The sequence below is a fragment of the Bubalus kerabau genome, chromosome 1, assembly GCF_029407905.1.
Source record: "Bubalus kerabau isolate K-KA32 ecotype Philippines breed swamp buffalo chromosome 1, PCC_UOA_SB_1v2, whole genome shotgun sequence".
Lineage (NCBI taxonomy): Eukaryota > Metazoa > Chordata > Mammalia > Artiodactyla > Bovidae > Bubalus > Bubalus kerabau.
The window spans coordinates 112,648,909-112,663,155 of NC_073624.1; the positions used below are offsets into that span (position 1 = coordinate 112,648,909).

Genomic DNA, 14,247 nt, shown 5'->3' on the forward strand with positions numbered 1-14,247 from the left:
CAGTTGGGAGAGAGTCCTGCATTCTTCACAGAACTCAGAATCATATTTCATTTGCCTTAGGAAGATTTACCCCTGATGCACTGCAATCCTAATTCTAAAATCTTGGATTCTTGGACTGTCAGCTGGGTCAAAAGGTCAGTCCCTTGATGCTTTTTCCTCTCTTCTTCCCACTGTCTTTTCTGGAGTATAAATAATCATGCTCCTCACATTCCCATCAAATAGGAAATTGTGATTCCAGGGAAATGGGCCAAAATTAGCCAGCTTCCTCCTTATAAGCAGCCTCTTCTCAATAAATAAAAGCCTATTTACTTTGAAACCAGAAACCTTGTTTACTATCCAATATCAATATCAAGAGGCAATCTTGTTCCTTTCCTTAAAATGATTGAAAAACAGATCTAAGATTAAACACTTCTTAAGACAAGCATTTTTAGGATCTCTCTCAGTCAGAATCTGCCTGATAAAATGACTTTTCCAGGTTGCTATTTTTAGCCATAATCTTTTTCCTACCAAAATATATTCTCACTAGTACAAAATGTTAGCTTATATGCAATAAGTCATTTCTCCCCAATTTTGTAATTAGTAAAAATAACTCCATCCAAATAAAGCAAGTGATAGCTGAGTGTTTGAAATTGTCAAATAATATTTTACATTACTCTAAAGGGCTCTGGTAGAGATTTATTGGTTGAACTACTGTTTACCAAATTTTTTAAATGTAATTGACTTCAGTTGTTTGTAATTAAACATTTTTGGTACATGAGATTCAATGTCCCCTTAACCTTCCTAAGCCTTCAGGAAAAAGAAGACATTTCTTCTGACCCTTTCCCAGTCCTGCCAGATTATCCAAAATAGCAGATACATACATAGTCTTTGCAAAGTTGATTAGCATCAGTCTGTCTCAGTCATGCTTCATAGCCTGGTGGCAGCTGAGAAAGATCTTTCTGTAGGCTTGTATGGTCAAGGAGCTCTATCTAGGAATACAGAACATGGTTATCTTGTTCTGGAAATTGGAGCATAATCACCTCCAATTTCCCTCATCTGAGCCTTCCAAGTTCACCTCTTCCCTCCCTTGGGCTAAGCTCTTAAACTGGACAGCAACTCAGGATGTGGCACTGATAACATAATAGCCCCATTGCATGTACACATACACGTGTACATGCACACACACACACACACTCCCCACCACATACACACTTTTCCTTAAAAGAAGGTGAAAAAGGAGCCCAAATCAAAAGTGAAGAACACAGAACACCCAGGCAAGAGATGGGCTACTGGTGATGATTAAAACAGCAGGCCTGATGATTCTGCCCATTCTTCCTGAAGGAGATAATTTTAAAGATATGTTTTGGGGAGGGAGGAGGGAGGAGGGTTCAGGATGGGGAACACATGTATACCTGTGGTGGATTCATTTTGATATTTGGCAAAACTAATACAATTATGTAAAGTTTAAAAATAAAATAAAATTAAAAAAAAATAAAGATATGTTTTGAAGGAAGGTGAATATTTTCAAGAAACAGCAGTAATAGAAAGGGCATAGGGCATGTAAGATTGAGGGAAATATTTTCCATAGAAGACATACATATGGCCAACAGGCACATGAAAAGATGCTCAGAATCACTAATTATTCAGTTCAGTTCAGTTGCTCAGTCATGTCCGACTCTTTGCAACCCCATGAACTGCAGCACGCCTGTCCATCACCAACCTAATTATTAGAGAAATGCAAGTCAAAACTACAAAAAGATATCACCTCACACAAGTCAGAATGGCCATAATCAAAAAGTCTACAAATAAAAAATGCTGGAGAGGGTGTGGAGAAAAGGGAACTCTCCTGCACTGTTGGTGTGTGTGGTAGTTGCTTAGTTGTGTCTGACTCTTTGCAACCCCATGGACTGTAGCCCACCAGGCTCCCCTGTCCATGGGATTCTCCAGTCAAGAATACTGGAGTGGGTTGCCACTTCCTTCTCCAGGGGATCTTTCTGATCCAGGGATATCCTGGATATCTCACATTGCAGGCAGATTCTTTACCATCTGAGCCATCAGAGAAGCCTGCACAGTTGGTGGGAATGTAAATTGGCACAGCCACTATGGAGAACAGTATGGGGGCTCCTTTAAAAATTAAAAATAGTGTTACCATATGATCCAGAAATTCCACTCCTGGGTATATATTTGGAAAAAAAAAAACAAAAATGCAAATTTGAAAATTTATATGCATTCCAATGTTCATAGCAGGTTCATGTCTATTTACAATAGACAAGATACGGAAGCAACTTAACCATTCATTGACAGATGAAAGGATAAAGAAGATATGGTACATATCTGACTGCAGCAACTTAACACTCACATACATACAATAGAATATTGTTGTTGTTGTTGTTCAGGCTCCCGGTCATGCCTGAACTCCTTGTGACTCCATGGACTGCAGCACACCAGGCCTCCCTCTCCCAGAGTTTGCCCAAGTTCATGTTCATTGCAGCGGTGATGCCGTCCAGCCATCTTTTCCTCTGACGCCCTCTTCTCCTTCTGCCCTCAATCTTTCCCAGCATCAGGGACTTTTTCAATGAGTCATCTGTTCGCATCAGATAATCAAAATACTGGAGCTTCAGCATCAGTCCTTCCAGTGAATATTCAAGGTTGATCTCCCTTAAGATTGACTGGTTTGATCTTCTTGCTGTCCAAGGGACTTCCAGGAGTCTTCTCCAGCACCACAGTTCAAAGGCATGAGTTCTTCGGCCTTCCGCCTTGTTTACAGCCTAGCTCTCACAACCGTATGTGACCACTGGAAAGACCATAGCCTCAACTATAGGGACCTTTGTTGGCAGAGTAATGTCTCTGCTTCTCAGCACACCGTCTACGTTTGTCATCACTTTCCTGCCAAGAAGCAATTGTCTTCTGACTTCATGGCTGCACTCACCATCCACAGTGATTTTGGAGCCCAGGAAGAGGAAATCTGTCACTACTTCCACCTTTCTCCTTTCTATTTGCCATGAAGTAATGGGGCCAGTAACAAAGGTCCATCTAGTCAAGGCTATGGTTTTTCCTGTGGTCATGTATGGATGTGAGAGTTGGACTGTGAAGAAGGCTGAGTGTCGAAGAATTGATGCTTTTGAACTGTGGTGTTGGAAAGACTCTTGAGAGTCCCTTGGACTGCAAGGAGATCCAACCAGTCCATTCTGAAGGAGATCAGCCCTGGGATTTCTTTGGAAGGAATGATGCTAAAGCTGAAACTGCAATACTTTGGCCACCTCATGCGAAGAGTTGACTCATTAGAAAAGACTCTGATGCTGGGAGGGATTGGGGGCAGGAGGACAAGGGGACGACAGAGGATGAGATGGCTGGATGGCATCACTGACTTGATGGACGTGAGTCTGTGTTGGTAATGGACAGGGAGGCCTGGCGTGCTGTGATTCATGGGGTCGCAAAGAGTCGGACATGACTGAGCGACTGAACTGAACTGAACTGAATGGGGCCAAATACCATTATCTTAGTATTTTTAAATATTTGGTCTTAAGCTGGCTTTTTCACTCTCCTCCTTCACAGATCACAGTCATGGCAAAGGGGCTTGCATAACTAAGTGAAGCTATGAGTCGTGCCATGCAGGGCCACCCAAGACAGATGGGTCATAGCTGAGAGTTCTGACAAAATGTGATCCACTGGGAAAGGGAATGGCACCACCCCAGAATACTTGTCATGAGAACCTCATGAACTGTATAAAAGGCCAAATTAAATACTACTCAGCCATCAAAAGAATGGCATAGCACATCTGCAACAACATGAACAAACCTAGAGATTATCATACTAAATGAAGTAAGTCGGACAAAGATGAATATTATAAGATATTACTTATATGTGGAATATAAAAAAGATGATGCAAATGAACTTACTTACAAAACTGATTCACAAACACACAGAAAAACTTGCATGTACCAAAGGGGAAAAATTTGAGGGAGTATAAATTAAGGAGTTGAGGATTAGCAGATACACACTACTATATCTAAAACAGACAAACAACAAGGACTTACTGTATAGCACAGGGAACTATATTCAGTATCTTGCAATAACCTATAATGGAAAATAATCTGAAAAAAAATGGAATCATTTTGCTTATACCTGAAGCAAACACAATATGGTAAATCAACTATGCTTCAGTTTTTTAAAAAAAAGATTGAAGAAAATATGAGCAAGGAATAACATCAAGAAAACCCAGTATATCCAAGAAAACCTGTGAAATCTAATTTTGTTACAATCGGATACATGGATATTAGCAAAACAGAACCAGGTAGATAAGGCAGGTTTAGAAGGTTCTTTCTCGAAGGTTCTTTCTAACCTACAAAAAGAAGGTTAAATTTAATTTGGTAGAATTTTGGAAGTAATTGACATTATGAAGAAAAACATTTTCAGATGCTTTAGGAAGATTACTTTGGACTGTTTTCAGAACGAACAAGAGAAAGAAGAGGTGGGAAGTACAAAAAACATCGGGTGGCTATTTCAGGCAAAATGTGCTCAGCCTGAATTAAAGTGATGGTGTTGGAAATTACATAACAGATTCGAGAGCCACTGTGGAGTTAGATTCTACATGACCAGGCTTTTAACTGTCATTGCACAGTAAAAAGCAGCAGGAGTCAGAGATAGCTCCAAAGTCTTAAACCTAAATAAGAACAATTCAAATGTCATTAATGAACAAAGTAGAGTCAGAAAAATGACTTGTCTTATAGAAGACATGATGAGTTTTATTACATATGCAACAGGGCTTCCCTGTTGGCATAAATATATGCTACCCGTAGGTAATTATTATTGCCTCTATTTTAAAGATATAATTAAGATGATAAATAAGATTCGGAGATAAAAGTATATTTCATATGCTTCACCACATCGTCTTAGCCCCATGTGTCTTTGGGGTCCTTGTCCAATTGGTCCACCCGAACCTTCACTTTGACAATCAATTCTATATGGATTCCAAAGTTTAAGCCAACAGCATCAGAGCATTCATGTCAATGAATATATCTTTCATCTCCTAGCCTAGGGCTTTTCTGTTGCCACCGAGGTATAAAGACATTGCCTCGCTTGCCCAAACCACACACATGCAAACCCCAAGTGCAGAGCAGCTAGCACTTTATGAAGTAATCCTTTGAGCAATGGAAGATGGGAACTGAGGGATAATTTCTTCTTTCTAACATGGGCTGGCTGGCCAGGGATGTGATTCAACAGGCTCTATTGTAAGGAAGCCTTTCAAGAGTGAGAAATCATTTGCATTTGATATCAGGTGATATTATGATCAGCTTAGAATATACCCTCATCTAGCTCTCACTCCTTCTCTGCCTCATTCTCCTCTTAACTCACACCAGCTTCCCGGTATTCCCTGATTAAAAGTTTCACATACACTTTGCCTCAGGCTTTGTTTTCTGGACAACCTAGTCTTAGAGAATAGCTAAAGCCTTAACAAAGATTGCTTGGTTGTATATTTTATAAGCATTTTTGGTCACTGAGGTTAATGTTCTGTCATCGGCAGTATTCCAGTTATCCTTCTAGGCCTGTAATAGATTTCCACTTCTCTCATCCCTTAAAACTGGGTGTGACAAATCAAGGGTTTTGTGGAAATAATGAAATGAAGATTGATAGTATATAGGTCAACTCAGGCTTTAAAAGCTTGAAAACACAGTTCATAGTTTTCTGTGTCCCCACAGAATAATGAAGTCTTAATCCAAATTTGTCTAAACATTCTTTAAAAAATCATATGGATCAATAAGGACAGCAAATAAAATGTCTCACAATGCATGTTTATAGCATAAGTCAGAGACCAAAAAAAATACTATGAACTTAAAATTGCATGATAAAGCAAATGAATAAATACATTAATGTTTGGGGAAACAGAGTTTTCACTGAGGGAGAAAGAAGATGTAAATGTGGAATGGAAGAAGGAAAAGCTCTATTTTGATTGATTCAAAATATTGATATCAATATGAACTCATTTTTTAATTTTAATTTATTTCCAGTTCTGACCTCTCTAAGGGCCTAGAAACAACAGCCTAGTGGCAGTGAAAACACTTAGCATTAGATTTTTGCTTCTAAATACCTTTCCGCGCCAGTCTTCTCAAAGAAATTAATGGTTCTGGATCTGAGGCAGAGAAAGTACCAGATGAGCCTGGGTATTTTACCACGTTATAAAGCAAAGAAAAGCTCAAACCTGATAGAAACAAGTCAGAGGACACAAGAGCTATCCTAAAGCTAAATCTGTGATAATTTAAACTCAGAAAGAATAACAATGATAGTGAGTTATTTTCAAAAATCCGATTATCCAAAGTGATCCTAAGGAAAGAGGAGTGGGAGAGAACTTCTTTATAGAAAAATGCCAGCTAATAAATGTAGAATTAATACAAGAATTAGAAAAACACCATGGCGGTCCCATGATTAGGACTCCGCACTTCCATTGCCAGGAGCCTGAGTTTGATCCTTTGTTGGGGAACTAAGATCTCACAAAGACTTGTAGCATGGCCAAAAAAAGAAAAGGAAAGAAAAGCCTTTGTGAAATCAGCAAGGTAATAATTTAAGCAAAAATCATCAACGGATGTTAAAACCACTGGTTGACAGTTTGTTGGACAGGATATTTACGTATTCTCATAGCATTTCCCACGTGGATTGCTATGGTTTGCAACAAGGAAAAAAATGCAACACAACAATGGCAAAAGCTAGCAAATGCCACCTTAGCCACGAGATCAGCTTTCATATCACCAATTAGGAGACAAATTGGCAATGTGTGTACCTCTCAATATGATTCACAATGCTTAGAATTTGTGTTAAGGTATACATGTGTTCCCCACCCTGAACCCTCCTCCCTCCTGTGGCGGATTCATTTTGATATTTGGCAAAACTAATACAATTATGTAAAGTTTTAAAAATAAAATTAAATTAAATTAAAAAAAAAAATACTCTCAAACTCCAAAAAAAAAAAAAAAAGAATTTGTGTTAAGAAAACTGGATATGACTTCACCTACTTTCCATTACAAAGTGAAAAATTATTCAGAATTATTGCAGAATAATAATCAGAATTACTGTAAAGTTCAAATGATGTAAGGTATCTGAAAGGAAAGCACATCGATATGCCAAAAATAAAATTTTCTAAAGTCACTGAAAAAAAGTTCACTGAAAGCCAATCGGTCAAATGACTGAATTATAAAAGTCCATTTTCCAAGTTCCCAATATTAGCAATTTACAAAGTGTATGTTTCTTTTAACTATTTTAATAACATTTCACTAAATTTGTGGTAAATTTTTACAGCAGTAATAGGAAAATAATACAGTCATTCTGTAGTCTACATGGTACAGTCCACATCCAAGCTGTCTTCTGAGCTCAGACACTTAAGCAAGTCAGCGTCAGCCAGATATTAAATCACCCTTTCCTTTATAAATTGCTATAACACTTATAAATAATTAAAACACACCTATATTTGGTAAATCGAAGCACTTGGTAAATTTGTCAACTTGGTAATTCAATGTAATTTTTCGCAATTTCACTGAAGTAAAATATACTTCAAAAACATATTATTTTTCATTATATAGAATGACAGAAACTATAAATAAGGGTTTAGTGTCCACTATTATATTTCCTTCTGTAATGATTAAAATCATATATAGCCAAAGAAGTTATAAAATAAGGACTGACTCAATCCTAATCATCATACTAATAAGGACTTACGAGTGAGGCATAACAGAGAAGGTGATGGCACCCCATTCCAGCACTCTTGCCTGGAGAATCCCATGGAAGGAGGAGCCTGGTAGGCTGCAGTCCATGGGGTCGCTAAGAGTCGGACACGACTGAACGGCTTCACTTTCACTTTTCACTTTCATGCATTGGAGAAGGAAATGGCAAGCCACTTCAGTGTTCTTGCCTGGAGACTCCCAGGGACAGAGGAGCCTGGTGGGCTGCCGTCTATGGGGTCACACAGAGTCGGACACGACTGATGCAACTTAACAGCGGTGAGGCATAGAGTACAGAACTGTGTGTTGAGGGGGAGGGGCATAGTACATGTGAATATGCATGTGCATATGTGTCTTTCACAAGATGGTTGCAGAATCTGCATGCCCTACAGAATATGTGCCAGTTGCTTGAAAAATCTAAGAGTGTGCATCAGCTTAAGAAATACATGGAGAAGAGAGAAGGAATTAGTAAAAACAGATGGAGAAAAGCAGAGGGAAGATAAAGGAAAGGGAAATAAAGAATATGGACACTCAATCTTGGGAGAGAGAAAACAGACACAAACACGGTCACTACTCCATTGAGAAATAAACCTAAACCAGATGGACAAAGCAGTGACATGGGACCCTGGACATAGGCTGTGAAGACCTTGAAGATACAATGGTGTCAGCAAGAGGTAGTTCCTGGTACTGTAAAGGCCATTCTGTTCCAAAAAAAAAAAAAAAAATAGGAAGAAGTGATGATGTCATAAGAAGATGAAGCTTCTAAGAGCTAAAAAGCCTTCCTTCCCTGGTCACTGGCTCATGTGTAAACTTTGCACACACAGACAGTGACTGATGACATCTGAATCTAACAACTGACCAGACACCATGGCCTTGACGGCAGCAAATGTTTTCATCAATCAGCCCAGTAGTTACAGTTTGCATCCCTCCATCCTTGTGGGTCTTGGAATGATTCTCTTTTATTTTTAAAAAGACATCTGGTCTTATGACTAACTCCGAAGTCATCCAAAAAAAGTCTGATCATATTTTGATGGAAATGTTTTTATCTGCAAATGGTTAATGCTATTTTTCCCAGTACTGTTTAGAACCAAGCAAGTCATGATTTCCATTGTGAATACCCTCTTGTATTTACAGTAAAGCTCCAGGGCTTTGTAAACTTGTCCATAAACCATCTTCAGAAATAGTTATTTAAATGCAGTCATGCCAGGGATGTCAGTGTATCACTTCTTATTCAGGATCATAAAGTCTGGGTAAAAAAAGCAGGTTAAGTATGCAATGACAAGATTTGGGGAATAGGAAAGATAAAAATGTTATTAGCAATTTTCACTTTTTGCATTAAAATAAAGTTTCACAATACTTGCAATTCCTAATATATATTCAAACATTTATATAGGTTGGGCTAGAAACATTAATACTTGTACTACTTTTACTTGTCCAGATGGAAAAAGTCTTTAGTAGAAAAATCTGAATACTGTCTAAGAACAATAAAAATATACAGTGCAAAGATAAAATTTGTGGGATATCTTGAAATAACATTTTCTGAATTGATATCACTATTTCCATTTCCTTCAGAAATTTAGCTGGTATATGAGAACTCTTCCCAAAACAGTTAGCTGTGTGACCTTAGACAAGTATCCTAACTTCTCTTTAAAATGAAGGATGGGGCTTCCTGGGTAAAGAATTCTCCTGCCGATGCAGGAGACACGGGTTCGATCCCTAGTCCGGGAAGATGTTACATGCTGTGGCGCAAGCAGGCTAGTAGTGTGCCAAAACTATTAAGCCTGCGCTCCAGAGTACAAAAGCCGCAACTACTGAGCCCATGTGCCACAAATACTGAAGCTCGCACACCCTAGAGCCTGTGCTCCACAAGAGAAGCCACCACGATGAGAAGCTTGCACACCACAACTAGAGAGTCGCACCTGCTCACTGAAACTAGAGAAGAGCCCAAACATCAAGGAAGACCCAGCACAGCCAAAAATAAACAAGTAACATTTTTAAAAAATGAAGCATGAACCCCGGGATGTCTTTTACCTCTTGCATTTTATGACTGAGTGAAAATCAAATTTATTTTCATTTTTTCCTCCACAGATGTTTTAAACCCACAGTTACCTCTATTGCATATATTCTTAAAATAGTTCTAAATACATTTTACCCAAAGATAGGACATTTCTGCTTCAGTCACAGATTGTTTTTTCTCAGCATGTTTTATTAATTTTAGTTTTATTTTCTAACATTTCTGGTTCATAATTATATGTTATATGAATTCACCAGATTTCTTAAGAGACTGATGGTACACAGTTAGTACTAACGCTTTTGTGTGACATTATCTATAGACACCTGAAATAATGCCTCACCCTTAAGATGTGCTTAATCAGGCAGCTCCCCTCAACCTCACCCACACCCCTGCTCTTACCTCCCTGATCCAAGATATGCTTTTTTTTAGAAGAATAAGGAAGGCAATGAAGAATTAAGACACCGTGGTAATTTTTTTATTATTAAATGTATACTTGGTCCCAACTAGCCAACAAAGCTAGGTCTCTCCCCAAGTTAGGTTAAGTGCTTGATGCCACAATTGGCACCGAATATGCCTCTCTTGAGGCTTCCTACATGGCTCTGTAAAGAACCTGCCAGGCACTGCAGGAGTTGAAAGAGGCTCAGGTTCGATCCCTGGGTCTGAAAGATCCCCTAGAGTAGGAAATGGCAACCCACTCCAGTATTCTTGCCTGGAGAATCCCATGGACAGAGGTGTCTGTGGTGGGCTACAGTCCATAGGATTGCAAAGAGTCCAACACAACTGAGGTGATTTAGCTCACATGCATGCCTCTCTTGGCATCTTTGATTTAACTGGTCTTGATTAGGGCCAAATTATCAATTTGTTGGAACCCCTGGGGTGATGATGACGAACAGCATATTTTGAATCACTGCATCTCATGGCTTTTCTGAGCACCCCTTTCCAGAGTCTGAGTTTGGGAGAGCTGTGAAGCTGGGACAGCTGTTGGTGGGCAGTGGTTGGCCTCGAGTTTTCACATGGTACATCTATCCTGTGCCCCATTTAGAGGAGGCTGGTTACCATAATATCAAAGCGATGGCATTATACATACATTCAACAAGTATTTTCTGCATGCACACAATGTAGGAACTGTTTCATTTATTAAATAATCTTGTCTTCTAGTGCCTTCCTGCCAGGACATGACATTGCATGTACGATATAGAATGTTATTAATGTCACCCACAAATCTCTGACCCCCAAAACATCAGGTAACTATGCAAGTCATGCAAAGAAATAGAGGAAAACAACAGAATGGGAAAGACTAGAGATCTCTTCAAGAAAATTAGAGATACCAAGGGAACATTTCATGCAAAGATGGGCTCGATAAAGGACAGAAATGGTAGGGACCTAACAGAAGCAGAAAATATTAAGAAGAGGTGGCAAGAATACACAGAAGAACTGTACAAAAAAGATCTTCATGACCCAGATAACCATGATGGTGTGATCACTCACCTAGAGCCAGACATCCTGGAATATGAAGTCAAGTGGGCCTTAGAAAGCATCACTACAAACAAAGCTAGTGGAGGTGATGGAATTCCAGTTGAGCTATTCCAAATCCTGAAAGATGATGCTGTGAAAGTGCTGCACTCAATATGCCAGCAAATTTGGAAAACTAAGCAGTGGCCACAGGACTGGAAAAGGTAAGTTTTCATTCCAATCCCACAGAAAGGCAATGCCAAAGAATGCTCAAACTACCACACAATTGCACTTATCTCACATGCTAGTAAAGTAATGCTCAAAATTCTCCAAGCCAGGCTTCAGCAATATGTGAACCATGAACTTCCAGATGTTCAAGCTGGTTTTAGAAAAGGCAGAGGAGCCAGAAATCAAATTGCCAACATCCGCTGGATCATGGAAAAAGCAAGAAAGTTCCAGAAAAACATCTATTTCTGCTTTATTGACTATGCCAAAGCCTTTGACTGTGTGGATCACAATAAACTGTGGAAAATTCTGAAAGAGATGGGAATACCAGACCACCTGACCTGCCTCTTGAGAAACCTAAATGCAGGTGAGGAAGCAGCAATTAGAACTGGACATGGAACAACAAACTGGTTCCAAATAGGAAAAGGAGTATGTATGTCAAGGCTGTATATTGTCACCCTGCTTATTTAACTTCTATGCAGAGTACATCAAGAGAAACGCTGAGCTGGAAGAAGCACAAGCTGGAATCAAGATTGCCAGGAGAAATATCAATAACCTCAGATATGCAGATGACACCACCCTTATGGCAGAAAGTGAAGAGGAACTCAAAAGCCTCTTGATGAAAGAGAAAGAGGAGAGTGAAAAAGTTGTCCTAAAGCTCAACATTCAGAAAAAGATCATGGCATCCGGTCCCATCACTTCATGGCAAATAGATGGGGAAACAGTAGAAATAGTGTCAGATTTTATTTTGGGGGGTTCCAAAATCACTGCATATGGTGACTGCAGACATGAAATTAAAAGACACTTACTCCTTGGAAGAAAAGTTATGAGCAACCTAAATAGCATATTAAAAAGCAGAGAAGTTACTTTGCCAACAAAGGTCTGTCTAGTCAAGGCTTTGGTTTTTCCAGTGGTCATGTATGGATGTGAGAATTGGACTGTGAAGAAAGCTGAGCACCAAAGAATTGATGCTCTTGAACTGTGGTGTTGGAGAAGATTCTTGAGAGTCCCTTGGACTGCAAGGCGATCCAACCAGTCCATTCTGAAGGAGATCAGCCCTGGGATTTCTTTGGAAGGAATGATGCTAAAGCTGAAACTCCAGTACTTTGGCCACCTCATGCGAAGAGTTGACTCATTGGAAAAGTCTCTGATGCTGGGAGTGATTGGGGGCAGGAGGAGAAGGGGATGACAGAGGATGAGATGGCTGGATGGCATCACCGACTCAATGGACGTGAGTCTGAGTGAACTCTGGGAGTTGGTGATGGACAGGGAGACCTGGTGTGCTGTGATTCATGGGGTTTCAAAGAGTTGGACACAACTGAGTGACTGAACTGAACTGAACTGATGCAAGTCACATGTGAAGCTTTTTAAAAAATCAGAACCATGGCCCCACCACAAATTTACAGAATCTGGATATTCAGGGGTTCAGATGGTGTAAACAGAAACTTTCTCAAGGTATGTTCTTGAAATCTCACCCACAGCTCTGGCTATGGGAATAGTGAGTGGAAGGTACATTCCAAGGACAGAGTTGGGCATAAGGAGCCTCCAATTGTCCTGGTCCAGTTCACAGGTCAACATCCTCCTGATGACCCCCTCCAGCACTACAGGTGTTGTGACCATCTGGAATGAATATGTGCCAAACCCAGTTACTGCTGCTGCTGCTGCTAAGTCGCTTCAGTCGTGTCCGACTCTGTGCGACCCCATAGATGGCAGCCCACCAGGCTCCCCCGTCCCTGGGATTCTCCAAGCAAGAACACTGGAGCGGGTTGCCATTTCCTTCTCCAATGCATGAAAGTGAAAAGTGAAAGGGAAGTCGCTCAGTCGTGTCCGACTCTCAGTGACACCATGGACTGCAGCCCACCAGGCTCCTGCGTCCATGGGATTTTCCAGGCAAGAGGACTGGAGTGGGGTGCCACTGCCTTCTCCAAAACCCAGTTAAGACCTTTATATAAACTTTTAAGATTCTGGTAGAGAGACACAGAGGCTTACCTGGTAGCTAAGTTGGTAAAGAATCTGCCTGCAATGCAGGAGACCCTGGTTTGATTCCTGGAAGATCCCCTGGAGGGGGGTATGGTAACCCACTCCAGTATTCTTGCCTGGAGAATCCTATGGACAGAGGATTCTGGTGAGCTACAGTCCATGGGAGTTGCAAAGAGCTAGACACAACAGAACATCTAAGCACAGCACAGCATAGGGAGATGCAGAGATATATTTATCTTGCAGCCACCCAAGACAAGCCTCATATGTAAGTTCTCTTGTTTATCAAAACTGCCATCTAGCAATCTGGAGCTGTCTATCTCTTTCTTTGGTCTCTCTTTGCACACCATGTTTGTGGGTCACATCCTGAACTGACAAATAGATTTACAGGTCTGGAATTAATGGAGGCCTAAATGGCACCCCACTCTAGTACTCTTGCCTGGAAAATCCCATGGACGGAGGAGCCTGGTGGGCTGCAGTCCATGGGGTCGCTGGGAGTCAGACACAACTGAGTGACTTCCCTTTCACTTTTCACTTTAATGCATTGGAGAAGGAAATGGCAACCCACTCCAGTGTTCTTGCCTGGAGAATCCCAGGGACGGGGGAGCCTGGTGGGCTGCCGCCTATAGGGTCACACAGAGTCTGATACGGCTGAAATGACTCAGCAGCAGTTAGAATACATTGTTACATCAAAGAACAAAAGATTGTGTTGCAGAGTTAACAATACTACAGTTGACCCTTGAACAACAAGATTTGAACTTCATGCTGCTGCTGCTAAGTCACTTCAGTCGTGTCCGACTCTGTGTGACCCCATAGACGGCAGCCACCAGGCTCCCCCATCCCTGGGATTCTCCAGGCAAGAACACTGGAGTGGGTTGCCATTTCCTTCTC

The 14,247-nt window shown here is 40.5% G+C and overlaps 1 long non-coding RNA gene across 6 annotated transcripts in view; it reads right to left on the bottom strand.

The window, feature by feature from the left end:
• Window positions 1-14,247, bottom strand: part of LOC129656329 (uncharacterized) — a 144,847-nt gene that overhangs the window by 176 nt on the left and 130,424 nt on the right. For 5 of the 6 annotated variants that reach the window (XR_008716328.1, XR_008716333.1, XR_008716335.1 and 2 more), the window contains one exon: window positions 861-968. This is a non-coding gene — a long non-coding RNA (uncharacterized LOC129656329). The remainder of the gene's footprint in view (window positions 1-860; window positions 969-14,247) is intronic. The other variant, XR_008716334.1, reaches the window with a different exon arrangement.